This window comes from Felis catus, chromosome A1 (genome assembly GCF_018350175.1).
Source record: "Felis catus isolate Fca126 chromosome A1, F.catus_Fca126_mat1.0, whole genome shotgun sequence".
Lineage (NCBI taxonomy): Eukaryota > Metazoa > Chordata > Mammalia > Carnivora > Felidae > Felis > Felis catus.
Window position 1 is genome coordinate 36,682,471 of NC_058368.1, and position 22,327 is coordinate 36,704,797.

General features: G+C 39.5%; 1 pseudogene; it reads right to left on the reverse strand.

Annotated features, from left to right (window-relative positions):
* Positions 1-252: 252 nt before the first annotated feature.
* LOC101097292 overlaps positions 253-22,327 on the reverse strand; it is a 31,016-nt pseudogene continuing 8,941 nt past the window's right edge.

The following is a 22,327-nucleotide window of genomic DNA, read 5'->3' on the forward strand; positions in this document are numbered from 1 at the left end:
CCGTGAGTTCGAGCCCCGCGTCAGGCTCTGGGCTGATGGCTCAGAGCCTGGAGCCTGTTTCCGATTCTGTGTCTCCCTCTCTCTCTGCCCCTCCCCCGTTCATGCTCTGTCTCTCTCTGTTCCAAAAATAAATAAACGTTGAAAAAAAAATTAAAAAAAATATATATATAACATGATAAACACTATCACAAGGTAGTTGAATGGCTTCTCCCAGATCTTTAATGCTGCCAAGATCCAAAAGGCACACAGAGCTCATGAGTTAAGCGTTGTTAAGGCTGAAGTAGCTTTGGTGGGTTTCTCTGGGTCTGTATGAAGTAGAAGCCAATAATAAGGAGTCCCTTCAAGGAATCCATCTGCTGAATGCTTTTGAAATTTTTCCATTAATTTCTTCACCTTTTTATCTGTGATGCCAGGACAGGCGGCTTCTGCCACAGCAATATGTTTCTGGAGTTCTTCAACCGCCTGATTGCTGCTAGCGTTATTCTCATCCTGCTGTTTAAGTTCAGCAAATGCAGGTGTGATTACCATAGACCAATGGCTCAGGGTCTGTGCAAGATCTTGCTTCTTTGGATTGGGCTTCTTTCACATGCTGGTAAAGCTCCATTCAGCAGGAATGTTTTTTTTCCCTGCTGGTGGATTCTGAATCAGAGCCCTCAGAATCAGTTTCATCATCACTGTGCCCTTCTGCCTCCCTTCTCTAAAACTGATCTATCAGTTCTGTCAAATAAGACGTCTTCTTTGAATTTTTTTTTTTACAATGAATTTGTGTTTCAGGAGTTCTTTAGCTGTAGGACAAAATCATGGTTCTTTGTTCAGGCAAGCATCAATAAACTCCTTAAAGGACTTAGTAAAGTCTCCAACAAGAGTTGGGGGATTTTTTTGGAATAAGAAACAGAACTCTCATTGGATGCACATCACAGTTAGGTGGCTCTGCCTTGGATGGTTCAATAGCAGTAATTCCCAATGACCAAATGTCAGCTTTTGAGTTACAAGCCCACCGTTGAAGAAGTTCAGGAACCATCCGAAATGGTATTCCCACAAAGGTATTTCTTTTAATTTGTGTATCTGTCAGCTGGACAGTAACTCCAAAGTCAGCAGGTTTAACATCTCCTTGTTCTGACAGCAAGATGCTGGCAGCTTTTTCTGTCTCAGTGAATTTTCTTTTCTGAACGGAGACAGTGCAGACCTTTCAACATTTCCTTTAGCAGGGTAGCGATCTGGCACTCATCAAATGGACCAGCTTGAGGAAGAGCCAGGGATGAACCACCACCACCCGGGTATTCCATTGTTAATTTTGAACGCTCTAAATATGCTCCATAGCATTTTGTTACATATGAGCTGTCACGCTGACTCAAAACAGCGATTTCTTGCTGAATGCCTGCAGTTTCTTCTTTGGCTCCCTCGGGGCCTGGGACTTTAATAGCAAGCACCTGCTGGGTGCAGTATCAAATTCCTTTGAAAACTTCTCCAAAGGAGACTTTCCCGATGTGTTTTAGTTTTGTGACTAGTTCTTCTGGATGGGCTGTGTTATTCTGCATCCCGGGAACTTGGACAGTCCCCTGTGAGCAGGCCACGAAAGCAACGCTGTTGCACATTGCTCCTGCGGTGGTGGCGCCCTGGGCTCGGACTGGCTCCTGCTCCGGGGGTCGCTCAGCGGCCCTCCCAGGCTTTTTGACCTGGGCGTGGAAGGACACACAGAAGTGGTGTGACTGGGGTGGTGGCACGTCGCCTCTAGCTCAGGGATAGGCGGTTCGTAGCTCAGCTGCCTGGGACTTAGTTTACCTTTCTGACACCCGCCGGCTGCTGCTCCCACGGCAACTCCTCCTGAAGGGGGTTGGGGGCTGGGCGCTGTGTGTGGTGGGGGCTCGGAACTGCCCTTGAATGGTGCCAGTGGTCTATGCGTCGCCGCTGTATAATTACAGGTGTAAAGGAAGGAACGGTTCTTACATCAGAGATGATCTCTTTCACTGTATCAACTTCCAATGGGCCAGTGGTTTTCAAAGCATCTTTCCTGGAACCCTAGCACCTTCTGAACTTCACGGGCGACTGGAAGGAAAGGACAGTGGGCAGAGGTCCAGGCTCCAACTGTAACAGCAATCAGAACAGCTCTAGGCTTATCTGTTTCAAATGCTTTTGTTGTTGTTGGTGGTGGTGGTTTTTTGTTTTGTTTTGTGTTTTTGTTCTATGTATGATTTCATTAAACAAATGTTTGCCCTGCTGCAGCCTTAGGTAAACTCAGTCTTTAGAGTCATTAGTGCCCCCCTCCTGCTCCTTCTCTCCCCCTGGGCCTTTCTGTCCTCCTACACTCTTCATTCCATCTTTTCACCACTGCAGCTCTTGGGAAAGGGACAGATACATTTAGATCCCGCTACTACACAAGGTCCGAAGCATTACCTTTCTAATACCACTCTCATCCAAGTGGAGGACAACAACCGGAAACCGACAAAAGCAGCCCTGAAGATAATAGCAATTGCAACCATCATCCAAGAGACGTGCATTTCTGGTAGATATGGCTATGTGATGTGGCTGGGATGAGGATAATTTTCTGGAATTTTTGGAATTTGCCACGCAAGTGACTAACTGCTCTGGAGGGTCATGAGCCCTGTTCTGAAGTCAACGGCACGATTCCCCATCCTTATTTGGGAATTGAGTTTGAGATGAGCCCTCTCCCGTTTCTATGCTGGTTTCACTCAACGTACTTGCCTTACTAGGGCTAACATTTGCTCTTCTAAGTGTTTCATTTTTCAATAGAAAATATGGGTGACTGCTGGTATGTCTCTGATATTTTGCAACAACAGTCCTTACTGATGTTTAGCTAGTACTTCTCTTTCTCAGCTCAAGATTTGAGAATGTTTAAAAATATATATATTTTTTTACATTTACTTATTTTTGAGAGACAGAGAGAGACACAGAGCACTGGTGGGGGAGGGGCAGAGAGAGGGAGACACAGAATCCACAAAGGCTGCAGGCTCTAAGCTGTCAGCACAGAGCCCGATGCGGGGGCTGAAACTCACAAACTGTGAGATCATGACCTGAGCCGAAGTCAGACGCTCAACCGACTGAGCCACCCAGGCACCCCGAGAATGTGTTTTAATAGACTCCGCAGGTTTTTAGGTGGTGGTGGCGGCTTATTAAAGTTATAGCATTAGTAAGATAATCAACAGGAATATGGGCATGTGAACTTGAAAAAAAAAACAAAAACAAAAACAAAAAGGAAAAGGAAAAGGAAGACAGAAGATATCCCTGAGCATGATCATTTACATAGGTTCTTAAGGAATCACGTCCAACACGCAGGGGAGACAGAGGTATAGAGTACACATTGTCTGAGAAGTTCTAACATGCCTTCGGCTGCAACTGGAATAAAATGCATTCCTCAGAAACCTCCAGGAGAGGAGGTAGTGTGACATGTTCCACACGTGGATAAAATCTGGAAATTACCTTCATTCCCATGGGCTTTCTTTCTGGCCTTAGAAATGTTAATCGCATGTACTAGATTTTGTACTGAGCACACTGCCTGAATGTGTTCACTGTAGTCCCTAGATTTTACTGCGTATAATTCAATTAATGAAGTATTGGATAGATTTTCAGCTAGTACTTTAAGGGCAATTGCTTCTTGAATACTTGAGAGTCCCTAAGAGACATAGAAAAGGTGATTTCATTGCTAAATAAATATGTAATGTAAAGTATCTTGCGGTCTTTTCTTGTTTTGTCTTGTGTTGTGTTTTTGGTTTGCCATACAATCATTTAGCTCTGACATCTTGCCACAGGTTTTGTGTGCAGGTACTCTTTATATGACTTTATATGACTTTAATAAAAATTTCTCTCTGGTGAAGATATCTTGTTTGTCTATCTTAAGTTTATAGCTTAAATTTTATTCAATTAATAGTCATTATTTCCTTGTTCTCAGTTTTTCCTTAGGTAAGGATTTTTTTCAGATTTTCTTTTATAGTTATTTTAATTTTTTAAGATGTTTATTTATTTTTGAGAGAGAGAGACAGAGTGCAAGCAGGGGAGGGGCAGAGAGAGACACACACACACAATCAGAAGCAGGCTCCAGGTGCTGAGCTGTTAGCACAGAGCCCATGTGGCTCGAACTCATGAATCGTGAGATCATAACCTGAGCTGAAGTCGGACGCTTAACCGACTGAGCCACCCAGGCACCCCTCTTTTATAGTTATTTTAATGTCACTGATTTACTAGACTGCCTGTTATCTGGTGCTATGATTTGATCTCTTCTTATGAAGTTTTTCTTGTAGTGATGGGACTTTCTATCATCACATTGTTTTTATTATTCCCTCTTTCCTGGCCATAAAATGCAAGTTGATTGTACATGGACAGCTATACTTTTTAGAACTTGAAACCTCCTTTTGTAAGATTTTGGAAGGCTACAAGAGCTAAGGTTGCCCAACATATAAACTGTTTGACATGGTCAGAGCTTTCTATATTTTTAAGTTCACCAAACACAGATGTTGGCTACGCGTTTGCTACCTTCCTTCCTGCACATTTGTGGTGAAAATTGCTACCCAGATAAGCTGGAATGGAACATTTACTAAGTATCTACTAAGTGTTAACTGCCAGGATAAGAAAGATACATGCCATTTCCATTACTCTTTGTAACAAACCTATATTTGAAGTAATAATATCCTCAATTCACCCATGTGACAGCTTAAGTGTGTATTAAGTGAATCACACGGATTTTATGGGGCTGGGCATTTCTTATGTTTCTAAATACATTTTTAAGACTGCCATAGGGAGATGTGAGCTCTAGGTGCTATCAAACAGCATTTCTGACATCCTGATGTCCTTGCTAAAGCACTATGTCTGAGATTCCATCAAAAATTGGTGTTGCCTTTGATTTGTTCTTTTCTCCTTGTGAAAAGGGGCTGGAGAAAATCCAATGAAGAGGGATATAGATATCTGAAACTTCTTAATGTTTCCACCTCTAATTTTTCTAATAGATTTTCTGGAACTCAATATTGAGGATCCCCTGGGGTTTCCTGGCTTATAGGAAGGCCAGCCATTTATTAATTTAATAAATATTTAGAGAGAACTGTGTGTGTGTGAAATTATTTATTTGCTACGTCTAACTCTCCACTGTCATCTAAAGGATTGGATCCCAGCTGGAAAAGCCAAGAGACCAGCAAATCACTCTAAAAAGGGACATAGAAAATTGGGGGGTATGGCCGGTAAGATGGAGGTTAGAGGGGTGCATGGGGGGAAATGGTCTAGAGAGACCTGCTGGTTGGGGTTGCTAGGGAGTTTTGAAGGGAGATATGCATCTAACCTTCATAGAAACCTATAAAGAATTATTAGTTCCCTTTTATAGCTGAGGAAACTGAGGCTGCCTGAGGCATACAGTTATATCCATGTAAAGCACTGTTCCATAATAGCAGGATGTGTGTTTGTGCGTTGGGGGTGGGAAGGCACAGAAGTGAATGTCAGAAAGATGTCTTTTCCAAACCGTGATAAGGTATATTTAAGGATTTATAATGTTTTATTGTATGAACTACAACATAAAGCCTTTTAATGTGTTGGACCACAAAATCAATATTGAAATACTTCATTTTTTGAATGAGAAAAGCTCTTCTATGGAGTGTATGAATATATTTCTCGTTAATGATTTGAACTTGGGACTATTTTGGGGCTAGTCAGAGTTACAAGTCTTGCTTTGGGGTGGTACTGGACAAGAAATGAGCTTTGAAAAGTAAAAAAGTTAGCAAGGGCTTGAACTCAGGTCTACTGACCCTGAAGCTGATGTTCTTAATGACTGGTCTCACTCAGAGTACAGTTAGACTTACCTCCAGCTTTCCTATCAGAAGCAACCTAATTACCATGCCATCCCCAAGGATGTCATGGCCCCACAGGAGGGGGTCCTGAGCTAATAGGAGCAATGACGAGAGGGGTGTATTACCATCCTTATTTGTTTTAAACCATTGATTAACCAGCTAATGTTTCTTTGTGTTATTCATAAAAAATGCAACGGTAATTTGTAGGTGTTTTCTTTTCATGTTGCGATGTCCTACCTATCAGCAAATCAACCTGCAAAGATTCACTGAGTGGGAAAGGAACGATTGTAGACAGTCTCATTAGGATAATGAGACAACTTTTTTTAAGAAGTAAAATACGTGGTGAAATATAATTTACTAAACTACACCCACTACTGCTTGTTTCAAAATTATAGTTAAAAACCCCACTTATTTGGAATAATGAGTTCCTTGCTGCTCAGTGTGTGATCCTCTCCCCAGTAGCACCGGTATCCCTGGCGGTATCCCCGTTAGAAATACAGAGTCTCAGGCCCACCCAGACAGTCTGTTAGAATCTGCTTTCTAACAAAGTTTATAGGTGATTCGTAAGTACAATACAGTTACAGGAGCTGTGCTCTAAGGCAAATTTAGGCTCTCAGGTGGATTAAAACTATCAAGAATCGTCTTTGCCCTGCCTGAGCTTGCCTGTAACGGCAATGAGCTGAAAGCACATGAACTGGCGATTAACAAAAGGCGGCAAGAGTTAAGTGCTAAGCCAGTGAGTGGTACCAACAGAAAAGGCTCTAAGGGTTCAGAGGAAAGAGCAATCACAGCCAATTACGTCCACCATGGGATTTCAAGCTTCCAGCCTTCAGGCGTTTCAAGTTTTTTTAACGGCCCCTGCTTGCCATTGACGCCTGCAGCCCTAGGGGGCAGTGTGGTATAGTAAAAAATCGAATGGATCTCCTCCCCAGTGTTCCTCTCAGTAGCCCCGTGACCTTGAGAAATCACTTAATAATCCCGCTGAACTTCAGTTTCCTCATTGGAGGACCAAAATAAAAAATACCTTCCTCAGACGGTTGTTGTAAGGATTAAAAGCAAAATATACAAAACGTCCAACACATACTAGGTACTCTATGTCTCTACTTGGTGCCTTCTCCTTGTCTAATCTATACTTAGCAAATTCATACTCACAATGAAGAAAACTATAGTGTTTATTGATGCTCAGAGTGTTAACATGTTATATGGAAGCAAATAAATCTGAAGGAAGTTGTCAGCAGTGGCCAACTTGATGGGCAGCTGAGTTCCCCAGAGGGCGTTGCTGGTAAGCAGTTCCTCCGAATGCCAGCGCAGGAAGGGGAGGGAGAGGTCTAACCACAGTGTTTGCTCCTCGTGGCTGTATTAATTCAGAAGATGCCTTTAGCTTCTTGCTGATTTTCTTACCTTCTGGGGGGCAGTGATAAACCCAAGAGCACGGCTCTGTTGTCGCCATGAGAATGCCCACAGGCTTGGGTCCAAAGCAGTGGTTCTCAAGCTTTGGTGGTACATTAGAATCTCCTAGGGATTTGTAAAAGCTACTGGTTCCCAGGGCCAACCTGAGAACAGCCAAAAAAAAAAAAATCTCTGGGGATAGTATTTTAAGAAAGCACCCCAGGTGATTTTAATGTGTAGCTGAGGTTGAGAGCCACCATAAATTGCGCATTACAGACTTAGGATGACTCTAAACCATTCATTACGGGCTTAGTACTTAAATGCAAGCGAGAGACTTCCACCCCAGAGGCTGTGTCTCCTCTAGCTGTCAACACACGTGGATTTTACAGCTCCTGAGAAAGATTTCAGTGTTAGCTGTTTTAGAGTGTGACAGCTGAGAACAAAACAAAACAAAACAAAACTGAAATAAAAGCTAAGTTTTATACATCCAGATGTTAGATTCTTTTCCCCCCCATTTGAAGGGGGATCTTTGGATCCTGTCTGGTTTCATTCTATATACTCTGTAACATTTGGAATACTTGGTAATAAAGGGTTTATTTCCTTGAAATTTGCTTGCATCTTTTTCTCTCCTTGCGATAGAGAAATCACTTATTTTCGGTCTTTTGTTGGGCGAGAGATTGATTCGTTTTCCCAATATTTGTATGTTTCCTAAATTTTTGATTGGCTCTTTTCACCACAATTAATCAGCAAAGACATTTAAGATTCTTCAAGTGCAATTTGAGCAGCTTAAAACACACTCTTTGGTGTCAGTCAGAAGGAGCTGCCTTCTAAAGCCTAACGCTTCAGAAACAGTAAACATGTTTGAATTCATGTACAGTAAATGGGAATAATAAGAGTAACTTGCTCTCAGGGCTGAAGTGAGGATTTCACTTGTTAACATTTACAAGTGTTATGAGCAGCGCCTGCTGCCTAGTAAGCTCTCAGGAAGCATTAGCTTATTTTATTATTCCAGAAGTTGGGGGGTCAGGGTATCACACCTGTGTTTGGAAATGGGGGGCACAGATGAGTCGGCTGTGTAGCGAAAGGCTTCAAATCGTCCACCTCCATGAAAATCTGAGACTGGAGAATAAACACAATAATGAGATGTTATTTATATAGAGAGAGTTTTATATACATTTACAGATGATCGAAAGAGTTGGTGACATACTGACATGTTTGTGATCGTTCCACCTGTTTCCCCTGGGAGAATGTGTGTGCCAGAGAGTGGCTTGGGCAGTGCGGTCAAATGCTATGAGTAATCAGGAGGTTGTTTTTTTTTTTTTTAATTTTCTTTAATGTTTATTTATTTTTGAGACAGAGAGAGACCGAGTGTGATCGTGGGAGGGGCAGAGAGAATCTGAAGCAGGCTCCGGGCTCTCAGCTGCCAGCGCAGAGCCTGATGCAAGGCTCCAACCCACAAACCGTGAGATCATGACCTGAGCCGAAGTCGGCACTTAACCCACTGAGCCACCCAGGTGCCCCAGGAGGTTTTTGCTCTTATGTTTTCTAACTTCTGTCAAAGAAGACAGAAATCAGTTGAAATAACCAAAACAACTGTGCATCCTTAGCAAATGAGAATGATGTACATTTTTGACATACCAGTTTTATATCATTTTCCCCCACAACTGATTTCGCAGCACATCTTATTAATTTCATGTGTAAAATGTAGCTTGAATCTGTTCGCTTGATTTCTGCTAACACTGCTACAACCCTAGTTCTACCCCGTCCTTCTCTTCCAATGTACAATGACTACAGTAACTGTCTCCCTGTTTCTACTATTCACTAATTAGCAGTCAGAGCAATCTCTGAAAGCGGAAATTCAATCATGCGGCTTCTACACTGTAACCATTTCCATTTCTTTCTAGTGATGTTTGAAAAAAGAATCAGACCTCCTTGGCATGGCCTTCAAGGCCCTGCGTGATCTGGTCCCAGTCCGCTTTTGCAGTCCCACTCTTGACTTTCTCAACATTTTACCTTTCAGCCCCTATGTTCTCAGAGACCAAAATCTCCTCTCCAGCCTTGGTAGGTATACTTCCTGTACCCTGGAATCCTGCCTCCTCTTGGGGCCAATTCTCTCCCTGTCATATTCTTTAAATGGGTCCCTTTCCCTTCCCCCGGGTCATCTCTTCTATGCCATCTCTTCAGAGAGGCTCCTTTTGGTCAGCCTGGTAGGATCGAATCCTTTCCACACACCTGCTTATTATTATTTTCTATTACTGAACCCTGTTCATTTTATTAACAGTACTCTTCACAATTCATTGGCTCATTTCCTTGTTTATGATCTATTCCACTGTATAGACTGAAAGTTCAGCCAGGGCAGACAATGCCTCTATCACAAGGAGATAACATGGCCATTCATGATCATCAAATATCATGGAATTCTTTCCATATTTGGTGGTGCTAATTGTCTGCCACCTGCTATGAGGGGGCTGTCTGCAGTGAAAGCACTCCTACCAACTTATTTTACCCTAGCAGTAAACGATCCCCAATGCAAGCTGTTGGACAAAGTACTGAAGTGATCATAATAATTCTTTAAATGTGTTGGGTGTTTTGCAAAGGGTAAATTTTTCCCACATTGTTTTATTATTTTATTTTAATTTTTATGGTTTGTGTTGAAATCTGAGCTAGATGTATTAAGTCATAGGTGATACTCATGGAAAGTATTGTCAAAGTACATGTTTTCAGATGGTCTGTATTTTTTATTTTGGAGAAATAGGTCATAAACAGAGGAATATTTAAGATATTTGTACATCTTAAAAAGCAACAAAATGAACAAGAATGTACATTAATAAATGGAGCAAAACAGCAACTTTGAGTGTCCTTATATGTCTCTCAATGATCTCATCTCCTTTCTCCCTTCTCCAGAAAGGAATTAGAATTCAAATTTTTGTTATTATTGGCTTGCTTTTTAAAATGCTTTTACCACATAGTATATTTCCCTAAGAAATAAATTATAGAATTTTACTTTTGACCTTTATATAAATGGGATTATACTATATGTTTTTATGTGTCTAGCTTTCTTCTCTCGGTATAACTCTTGAGATGCATCTGAATTGATGAATGTAGGTATAGTTCATCTATTTTTCATGCTGTATAGTATTCCATTGCGAGGTGTATGACACATGATTTTTTCCCCACTCTATTCTACTTGGACGATTGGGTTATTTTTCAGTTTTTTGATATTACAAATAATACTCCTATGAACAGTTTTAGATATATCTGTTGGTGCAAATATATAAATTTCCCAAAGATGTAGACTCATATAGAATCACAAGGTCAGGAGGAATGCTTATGTTCAACTTTACAAGAGAATGCCCAATTATTTTCCAAATTGCACCAATTTAAACTCACTATTATCTCAGAATTTCTTTTGGTTTATATCTTAGTCAATACTTTCAGATTTTTATCAATTTCATGAGAATAAAATGGCATATCACTGTGTTTTCATTTTGCTTTCTCTTGATTAACACTGAGTTTGAATTATCTTTTAATGGCCACTTGTGTTTCCTTATCTGTGAAATGTCTGTTGATGTACTTTGACCACTTTTATAAAGGATTGTCGTTTTCTTATTGCTTTGTTGGAGTTTCTTATATATTCTGGACACTAGCCTTTTAGCAGTTATACATGTTGCAAATATAGTCTCATAGAATGTAACTTACCTTTTACCACCTTTATTGTCCATCTGTGTGTGTGTGTGTGTGTGTGTGTGTGTGTGTTTTCCTGAATAGAAGTCCTTACTTTAAGTGTAGTTGAATTCATTTATCTTTTCTTTATAGTTTGGGCTTTTTGAGTTGTTTAAAAGAAATTCTTTCTTATGCTGAAGCCATAAAGGTATTCCCTGATATTTTTTCCCTAAAAGTTGTACCTTTGATATTTAAGTCTTTGATCCACCTGGGATAGATTTTTATCATTGACAAAGTGAGTATTTGAATCCATTTTCCCCATATGAGTAACAATTGTTTCAGCTTGACTTGTCAGTCCTTTTTCTTGTTTGTTTGTCTATTTAGCTGTGTGATAGTTCTAATTTATATTTGGCTTTTATATATACATGGACTATTTCTGGGCTCTCTATCCCGTTTCATTGGTTTGTCTACCCCTATGTCAGGATGTTGGTGCCTAAATTGCTCTAGCTTTATAATAAGCCAGTATCCATAAGAAAAAAATGCCCCCAGTCTTATTTTTTCCTTCAGGAGTGTTTTAGTTATCCTGAGACCATTGATCTTCAGATCTACATTTCAGAATCAGTTTGGGAAGTTCCACAAAATATACTGATAGGGGCGACTGGATGGCTTAGTCAGTTAAGCATCTGACTTCAGCTCAGGTCATGAGCTTGCAGTTTGAGTTCAAGCCCCACGTTGGGCTCTGTGCTGACAGCTCAGAGCCTGGAGTCTGCTTTGGATTCTGTGTCTCCCTCTCTCTCTGCCCCTCCCCCTCATGATCTGTCTCTCTCTAAAAAATAAACATTAAAAAAATTTTTTAAAATACTGTTCGAATTTTTATGGCAATTGCATTGAATCTATAAAACATTTTGAAAAGATTAATATCTTTTAATACTGCTTGTTTCTGTCCATGAATATGGTATATCTCTTTATTTAGGTCATTAATATTTAAACATTAAAAAATTATTTTCTAAATAAAGTCCTTGCACAAATTTTGTTAGATTCACTACTGAGCATCTTACTTTTGGTTGCTATTTTAAATGATTGTTTTAAAAGTATGCTTTCTTAACTTCTTTTGGTTTATTGAAATAAAATGGGATTTTATATATTGATATTATATCCATCAATTTTGCTAAACACTCAATATTTCTAATATGTTATCTGCAAATGTTTGGGGGTTAACTATGTAGACAATTGTCATCTGAGACAGTTTTGTTTCTTCCTTTATAACCCTTGTTTTAAAATTTCTGTTTCTATTTTGCTTGCTGGGAAAGTATAGTGTGGTGGTTAAGAGCATGGATTTTGGAGTCCGTCTTTCTGGGTCAACACACCTCTGCTACTAACTTGCTGTGTAACCATGGACAAGCTATATAACCCAAGTTTTCTCACTGGAAAAATGGATGAAAATGGCAAAAATGGCAAAAATGTACACCTCATAGGACTGTGTGTGGATTAAATAAATTAATTCATGTAAAGTGCCTGGTACATGTATCCCTAATAAGTGTTAAATGTTATTATTAGACACTCCAGTATGATGTTGAAACGGCATATACTGCGCTATGTTTTTATTTAATCCAGTTTGAAAATACTTCTCTTTTAGTATCTGAATACTTTGTTTTTGTTTGTTTGTTTATTCCTGTGTCAATACCTTGGCGCCTAACTCAATATCCAGAAGGACAGATACTTCCAGTCTTTTTTTTTTCCAGGAGTATTTTAGCTATTGTTAAACCATTGATCCTAATACAAATTTCTTTGCATTTTATAAGTGAAATAAATCATACAGAGAAGGACAGATTCCATATGTTTTCACTCCTATGTGGATCCTGAGAAACTTAACAGAAGACCATGGGGGAGGGGAAGGAAAAAAAATGGTTAGAGAGGGAGGGAGCCAAAACATAAGAGACTCCTAAAACCTGAGAAGAAACTGAGGGTTGATGGGGGGTGGGAGGGAGAGGTGGGTGGGTGATGGGTATTGAGGGCACCTGTTGGGATGAGCACTGGGTGTTGTACGGAAACCAATTTGACAATAAATTTCACAAACAAAAACAAAAACAAAAACAAATTTCTTTGCATTTAAAAGAAACTCCATGAAGTAAGGAAGTTGTATATTACATTTCTTTTCATTTAGTGGTTTCACTAAAAATTCTTAAGTTCCTTTTTTAATTTAGCAAAGTGTAACATTAACATCATTACTTTTGTCCTAAAAAGCACTCATGTCAATAATGTGTGAGTGTTATACCATTGCAGTATTTTAGTTTTACTTTGCTTTTTTTTTAAAGCCTTAAAATGCAGACATTTTTCCTGATTATTAAATTATAAGGTGGCTATTTGTTTACATTTACCCCCATGTTCATCATTTTTGAAGCTCAGAATTTCTTCTTGCATCTTAGACCTCCCTTCTGAGATGACTTTTCTTTTTACTCGTGTTCCTCCTTTGGAAAATTCTTTGTAGTTTCTGTTGGTAGTAAATACTCTCAGGTTTTTTTTTTTTTCTCAACTGATTTTTTTGAAATAAAGTTATCTTGTTTTTGTAATTTTTTGCTATTTTCTTTTAGCATTTTGAAAACATAAATCCATTCTCCTCTGGCTTCCATTGTGGTTATTGAAGTTATCTTTCATTGTTTTTGTAATTTTTTTTTATGCCATTGATCTTTTTTTCCTACATGTTTTTCAGGTAGTCTCTTTTGGTGTTCAGCAGTTACAACATAATGTGGGTTTATCTCCATTTGTTTTTGCATCAGACACTTTGCTGCTGAATCTGAGGACCAGTCTTGCCAATTCTGGAAAGTTTTCCGTCTTTTTTCCCTTTGAATATTTCCTCTATTCTATTCTTTTTATTCTTTCCATATGATAGTCGATATTTTCTACCACTTTGATTGTCTATAGTAAATTCTGGATAATTTCTTCAGATCTATATCCCAGTTCATGCTGTGTCCTATCTGGCTATTTAATCTATAACTGAATTTTTAATGTAATTTTATTTTTTTACTTCTAGAGGTCAAAATTTGGCCTTCTGAAGTGTCTTATTCCATTGCCATACTTTTATTATTTTTCTTAATATATCAAACTCATCTTAACAAACTCATAGTTTTGTGAATCACATTCTGTAGTCTGTTGTTAAGGTCGACCTTTGCTCATGTTACCTTGGTCTTCATGTGCCATGAATTTTGATCATGAATTCATGTCTCTGGGTTATTCTGTCTGGGAATTCTTTGAAGTGTGGGCTTAAAGTAACTTCTCTCACATAGGATTGTGTTTGTTTCCACAGGTGCTAGAAGGTACTACCAACGTGAATAGATTTTCAAGTAAAATTTAGCTTGTGGTTTTGGAGTACCCAGGGATAGAGCTTCTAATTCTAAATGCATGTGAGTATGGGCTCCATTCAGAACTAAGCGAGTAACTTCCCCATCTCACTTTGTCCATCAGGGCTTTTCTGAAGACCACTTACTGCTGTTGTTGCCTTATGGAAGTCCTAACTTCATTCACTTGTCTCTGACATAAAATTTTGCATTTTGCAAGCCCTAGGCTTTGCCTCCTATGATGGGCTGTGATGGGTGACTGATTATATACTTTTAAGTTTGTGGGGGGCGGGGGATAGAGATGAAGTAAGTTTCTAAGGAATTTTGGAATCAAGGCTTTCAGGATTTTGAGGGGCTAGCTGCTGTTAAGATAAGGTTACTTTCAGTTTTAATGAACCATGAACATTTAGGCGCTAAGGCAGCCATGAGTTCCTTGAGGAAGGTCATGCTCTGCATGTTCCAGGTGTCTATCAGTGGGCAGCAAGCTGTAAGGAGATTTACTTTAAGCTCTATGTCTCTTGCCTTTGTTTCCCTCATTAATGGGACCATTAAAACTCAGCATCAAAACCACCAGAGGTTAGCATATCCCCCCAGAGCAGCGCCCACTCTAGATCTTGCTTACCTCTCCGGAAATACCCTTTCTACTTTTTTTCTGACATCAGCAGATTTCCTTTAACTTGCTATTAGCTCAGCCATGTGGTTAAAATGTTGGGAAAAGACTTTTAAACATATTTTTAGAAGGACTTTCTGGATCTCTAGTCTGTTCTATTTATTCTTTTTTGTACTTTCTTTTTGTTTCTGGTTTCTACATTTTAATGATTACACCATTTCACAAAAGTATTACTTTAAAATAAAATAATAGTAGCTAATATTTATTTTACTTAAGTGTCAGCATTCGGAGAAGGGCTCGATATGTGTAATCCAATTTAATGTTCATAACAACCCATCCTGATAGGTACAAAGATTATTTTCATTTCAAGATGGGGAAACTGAGGTCTAGAAAGGTTAATAATTTCCCCCAGCTCAGACTGCCAGACTGTTTTGAAGCTGTACTTCAACTCATGGTAATCCGACTCCATTATAGGTTTTGTTCTTATTAGCTCCCACTTTTTATTGAAATATTTTGAACATATAGAAAAGTTGAAATAATAGTATTATGAACTTATACTCTCAATATGCAACTGTTTTAAACATTTTGTCATATTTGCATTCTGTCTCTGTGTACACATGTATTTCTTGCTGCAATATTTGAAGGCAAGTTTCAGATATGACACTACACCTCTCGATATTGAGACTTCATTTCAAAGTGAGCTTTTAGCTATCTTCAAAGCGGTCCCTTTGGTAAGTTCTTATTGCTTTTCCTGGCAATGGGGGAAAATTCTTTACTTGAGGGGAGGAATTCTGTTTTCTTTGAAATTCAGGGTTTAGCAAAGCACCTGGTACGGTGCATCAATGAATGGTCTGCCAAAAGAGGACCTAGGTAAATACAAGAGGAAAAAAGTTACCTAAGATAAGACATTTGTTCCAGGAAATGGCATGAAAAAGAACTACTTTGAAGGGGCTAGCCATCTTTCCCTGAGGTTCATGTATAGCATCTCACCCTGAGAAGGAAAACAGAAAACATCCTTGTATATCTTTGTGTACGAGTAGTTATCTCCCTGGCATGCACAACTTTGTCCTCCAGCTAGATGGTGACTCCCTGAGTAAAGACTCTGTATCTGGCCAATTGTATGGTTCTTGGTACAATCAAACGAATGAATGAATTTATTCCAATGTACTGTTTATACAGTAAATGTAATTTCTACCTTCGTATTGTCACTCTTCTTGCTACTAAAGCTAATTCTTCTGATACTATTACTGCTTCTGGAACTATTACTATTTCTGCCATCAATATCCCTCTGAGGAAAGCAGGGACAAGCGGGAGGTATTATTCCCATATTATAGCTGAAGAACATTTGTAGTGAATCGGTCTAAACTTGAATCTAGATATTCTAGCTCCAAGTCCGGTATTTCCTCTAGGCCATTCCTTTTGATTTAATATTTGCTGAGCTGTCACTATGTACCAGGAACTACTCTACAGGTTAAAGTAGTTAAGAAACTAAGAGCAGAAGCAGGATGTTTACAGAACTTCTGATTTCACTAACACCTGACATCCATAATAGGACATAACCGGTATTAGTTGCTTTTTGAAACTCAAGCTATTACAAATAATTATGCACATACTAATAGAATGCCAAATATACTTTTATATGAGCATAGATTAAGATATTTATAGGTATCACTTATGAAAATAAGTATTATTTATAAAATGTACTTTGTATGTAGATATATATAAAATGTGTGTGTGTGTGTGTGTGTGTGTTTGTATATAGACTGCAGTGACCTGTGCCTAGCTCTGCCTACCCTCAAGGATGGGGAAGCAAGAGGTGAGGAAACTGATGGGTCAGGGAAGGTCTAAGGCTCCTTGGGGCTGAGATGGGAGATGAGGGCTAAGAAGGAGTGAAGGGATTGCCTTGAGTATCAGCTGGAGTCAGGCTCTCAGTTTTGGGGCTAGTAGGTGCCTGATGTGGGAGTTGGTTGTCAGAATACAGATATGGGGATTGTTTGCACACCTGTTACCTCAACACACCAGCTACGGGGGTTCTGCACATATAGAGGCATGTGTAGAACATTTGCTGAAGACAGCCCATGAAATGGCAGAGGAGCCAGTGAGCATTGTATTGAATGGTTTCAACCAACTGCTGTGTTCTAATCCTGAATCTATCCCTAGATTTATATTATCTTTCCTTTCTGAGAGCCTCCTGCCAATGGACAAACTGCTACTAGATTATTCTCCTCTGACCTCTAAATTGATGTTCGTGGTTTTTTCTTTTTTTTTTTTTATTCATTTTTTTCTTTAACGTTTATTTATTTTTGAGAGAGAGAGAGAGAGAGAGAGAATAAGCAGGGGAGGGGCAAAGAGAGGGAGACACAGAATCTGAAGCAGGCTCCAGGCTCTGAGCTGTTAGCACAGAGACTGACGCAAGGCTCGAACTCATGGACTGTGAGATCATGACCTGAGCCGAAGTCGGACACTCAACCAACTGAGCCACCCAGGCTCCCCTGATGTTCGTGTTTTTAAAGGAAGGCAAACATGATAAAGTTCAGAATCCATGTGACAAATCAATGCTTAATGGTGGTGATCTGGAATATTGGTTCAACATATTCCCTTGAAGACAGAAGATTTGTTCTGTTCTTGGATCTTTATGCTCACACTTGGATATGAATCCGTTACCTCTGGTATTCAGTAATTCTTTGTCTGATGTTTACCTCCCTTATCATCATCATCATCTACACAGCTATTACACAGTTGCAAAGGAACACATATTTAGTATCAGGAAGTAAGTATAAGAACACTACATAACTGCTGAAAATCAACTGTAAATTGGCAGTTTTATTTCATGCAACATTCAGTCTTTTGGCAATAACTATCTCTGTGTAATCTCTAGACTCTCCTCATCAGAAGGAACTTTCCTGGCAAAAATATTATGAATAATATACATGAAATCTTTGAAAAAAAACCTTGGTAATGTCTGTAATTCTTTCTATTCTAGACTTCAAACTTCTTAGAGGAATATCAAATATGGTTGCAGCAACAAGTGTATTCTTAGTGGCATCCTTATTTTATTTTCAAACAAAATGGAAGGAAACCAAAACACTGGCTCAAGTTCAGACCTTAAATGTATTAATGTAGAAATCACCCAGGGCATTCTAGATACTGTGCAAACAAATCAAACAGTAACCATCATCAAACAGTGAGGAAACAAGATGCATTGAGAAATCTTTTATTTAGGCTTTATCCATTTAGGAACCTATAGACTTGATGCTAGGGATACTCCATGCAAGGTAAGAGTAATTGCATGCTATTTTAGGGGAGCAATCAGGTAGCCCTCTGGTGAAAAGTGGCATCTTGGGACCCCAGGTTATTATTTAGTAGGGTCAGACCAGCCAACGTGCTCATCTGCCTGCCACTCTTTATAACCATCTCCCCTGGGAAGGGAGTTAAGACGGAGGGTGGACTTACACCAAGCCTTGACTCTCACTGACTACAGAGTAGAGATGAGAGGATGCTGGAGAGTGAGGGAGAGAAAATAGAAACACACCACTGATTTTTAGATTTTGAATGTTTGAAGTATGTTGGGAGGTGAGAGAGGCTAGGAATGTAGGCCTTCATAAAAGAACTTCATATGATTCTGTTACTTCTTTCTTAAGAACTTGCAGACTATTTCACACTATGGAGTTGAAGGCAGGAAGCTCAATTTTGAATATTTGCCCTGCCACTGAATTCTGGGCTCTAGCTGAAAACTCCTCTCCATCTCCTACATTCGTTGTCTTCCCAGGTACGTGGAGAGAGCTCATCCACCTGGACCACTTCCCAAAGAAAATCAGCTCATGAGAAAAGACAGACTCTCTGGCCCCCTGACTGCCAACAGCATGAATCTCAGGGTGGAAACAAGCTTCGAGCAAAGCTTCTTCTGAGCCCAGTAGTATTCTTACTTAGAACATCTATTCTCCTTTATTGTTCAATCCTTGATTCAAAATGGCCTCATTTGTTAGCTTATTGTTTGTTTTCTGTCTGTGTACCTAGGACGTAAGCACCTGAGGGCAAAGACCATGGGGTGTTTGTTTGTTTTCTGGTTTTGTTTATATATATATATATATATATATATATATATATATATATGTGTGTGTGTGTGTGTATGTATATTCATATATATGTATATTCATATATATATTGTTTTCATATATATTTATATATCCACATATATTCATATATATTTCATATGTGTATATATATGTATGTGTGTGTGTGTGTGTGTGTGTGTGCATAGCCTCTGATGTATCAAAGTTTGGGTGAACAAAGGAACAGATTTTTTTTCTATTATCTGTGCTTCACTTGGGCATCTTCCTTCAGTATTGTCACTTCCTTTTTCAATCCAGAAGAGCCGTGCTCTCTGCAGAGCTGGGGCCCTGTCACACTTACCCTGGCCACCCCCCACCCCAGCTCTGATGAATCTCCCCCCACCTGTGCTTTTTTGAGCTGTGCGAGCTGCTCTGGAAGATGTGTGAGGGCTTGGAGGCTGAGTTGGGCTGAGGTGAGCCGGGGCAGTGCCTGTGACTGACACCCTAGTGTGGCCTGGAATGCTCTTCCCTTCCTGTGAACTGAGGAGCTAGCGTGCTGCAGGAGGCGTCTCTCATCTTGGCCAGGCAGTGGAGTCAGCTATTTCCTGGGTCAATTCTAGCTCAATTTTCAATGTTTGTATTAAAAGGTTAATTGCTTTACACCTGCACATCCCCAGCCTGGCTTCTCCAAGAAAGCTAAACAGTGCAATGAAAGTTGTATTTCTACTCTAATATCATTTCGCTGCATCAAGTGCACAGAATCTCTTTATTGGAGGCCAAATGCACAATCCGTTTGAGAGACAGTTGCTCTTGGCAGCGAGCAGCAACTGCTTGTTCGGAAACCCTTGAAGATATTGCTCAGTCTTTGTGTTTACTGTGGGCTGGTAGAGGACGATTTCTTATTTTCTCAGGGCAGTCTTTAATGAGCACCGGGTGGCTTTTTGATGCTGCCCTCCCACAGACCGTGGGTAAAGGAGGTGCTAGGAATCATACATTTTCAATTGCAGAAGTATTTTGTATCGAACCCTGTCAAAAATAACACTGCCTTTGGGACACAGAAAATCCAATTTGATAGCAATGTTTCTGCTCTTTTCTCTTGGACACATTGTATCAGTTAGCTTATAGTCTTGGACCTCAGCTATTTTTCACCTGGAAAGTGATTTGGGATGGGGTTCTGGGCTGTTGTTGGTGATGGCTTGCAAAACTATATTTATAAGCAGTCTTATCCTAAAATGACCCAACTTAACACCTAGCAGTTTAAAGGGTAGGGAGAAGAAAGGAGGAAAGTAATTAGTCCATATGCTTTTCTTGAAAACTCTCCGTGTGCATAAAGTACTCAGGAATTTCATGAGGACGCTCCTCCATCAACTGTTCTGTACCCCAAACATCCTTGGAAAAAGAAAAAGAGAGATTTGGGGGGCTGCAGGGGAGGTTCTTGTACCTGAAATTTCTACTCTCTAAACTGGAGACAGATGATGGATGAGCGGTTGTTTTCCCAGATAGAGATCTCATCATGAGTTTGTAAATAGTCACTCATATGATTTGTTCATTAATGTATGAGGAAATTGGTTCATTAATGTATTCAACATATATTTAAGTGTCTACTGTGTGTTGAGCAGGACTAAACAGAATAAGACCTGGGTCTTGTCCTCAAGATCTTATAATCTAGTGGGGTATAGAGACAATAAAACATTATAAAGACTAATTCAGATATGTACAGATACAATGTCATCTTGGGGCAATGTTTCTTAGCCTTTTTTACTATTATTATTATTATTATCCTCTGTCCCAAAAGAGGCTTTCTAGACATTTTTTATCTCAAAAACTCCTTCCTACATTAAATTTTAATACCACACATATGTTGTGTATCTGTTTAAGTACTAATGTTTTATCTGTGTCTTATATAAAAAAGGGCAAGATTTTTTGTCCATTTGGGTGTGATGTCACCTCCATTGAGAATGTATGTCCTAAAGAAAGGAGAAGTCTTTTCTCACTCAGGAAAATCCAGTAGGAGCTTATAGAAGAGGGACGTGTTACCTAACATGTTAAAAGATGAGTAGGCATGGGGCGCCTGGGTGGCGCAGTGGGTTAAGCGTCCGACTTCAGCGAGGTCACGATCTCGCGGTCCGTGGGTTCGAGCCCCGCGTCAGGCTCTGGGCTGATGGCTCAGAGCCTGGAGCCTGTTTCCGATTCTGTGTCTCCCTCTCTCTCTGCCCCTCCCCCGTTCATGCTCTGTCTCTCTCTGTCCCAAAAATAAATTAAAAACGTTGAAAAAAAAATTAAAAAAAAAAAAGATGAGTAGGCATACTTTTAGGTAGAAAAAAGGATAGCAGTGTAAAAATGAAAGCAACATGTGCCAAGGTGCAGAGGCGTGAAAAGGGACCATTTAGCATGCAGCATGCATGGGCAGAAATAAACCTCTTTTAAGCTGCATTCTGTTCAAGGTGCTGCTTACCTGACTTGCCTATCATGTGCACCAAGATATTGATTATAATTGGCAGGTTATGCCCAGTCCAGTTAAGTATCTTAACAGTATCTCAAAATATTCTTACTCATGTGGATTTTTTTGGACAAAAAAGAATTGATCAAGAATGTTTGTGTTTGAAATCTGGCATGGAAACTATGTTTATTACATAAAAATCCATGAAAAGTGTGTGTAGGGGGAGAGAGGTAGAGCACAGAGGATTTTTCAGGCTGTGACACTATTCTACATGATACATATCATCACATATTTGTCCAAACCTATAGAATATTCACTCTCAAGAGTGGACCCTAATGTAAGTTATAGACTCTGGATGATAATTATTTGTCAATGTAGGCTCATCAATTGAAACAAATGCTTTAGTGGGGATGGTGATAATGGGGGGAGGTTATACATGTGTGGGAGCAGGGAGTTCATAGGCATTCTCTGTAACTTCTACTCAATTTTCTGTAAACCTAAAACTATTCTAAAAATAAATTAAGTCTACTTTTAAAAAAATCCTTAAAAGCTGTAACTAGAGTAAACTTGTACTTTGTGTGGCTAAGGGTCTAATTATAAGAAGCATGAATTTGGTGTCAAATAGAGTTAGGGTTCAAATTCCAAATACATCAATTAAATTGGTAATTGAATAACCTTGAGTAAACAGCATCCCTCAATTTCCACATCTGTAAAATGGGGGGAAAATCTCTATCATAGATGTATTATGAATACATGCTTACACACTCTTTAAAAATGCCACCTGGGAGAGAGTGGTGCAGAAAGCCTCCCATTTAGCAGGACATTAAGAATACTTAGTGAGAGGTGAACTGACATCTTTGGAGAGTTCTGTGGATAATTTTCTGTAGGTCAGAAAGGAGAATGGGAAATTCTGCCGTTGAAATAAACTTCCTGAATTTAGCAGGGATAATAGGAATTCCAGAAGTCCATTTAGAAGTCAAGGGGGATAATGGGGATTTAATGACGATAATGAAGAAGGGGTCAGATGGTGGTCAGGTAGTCAGATGAGACAA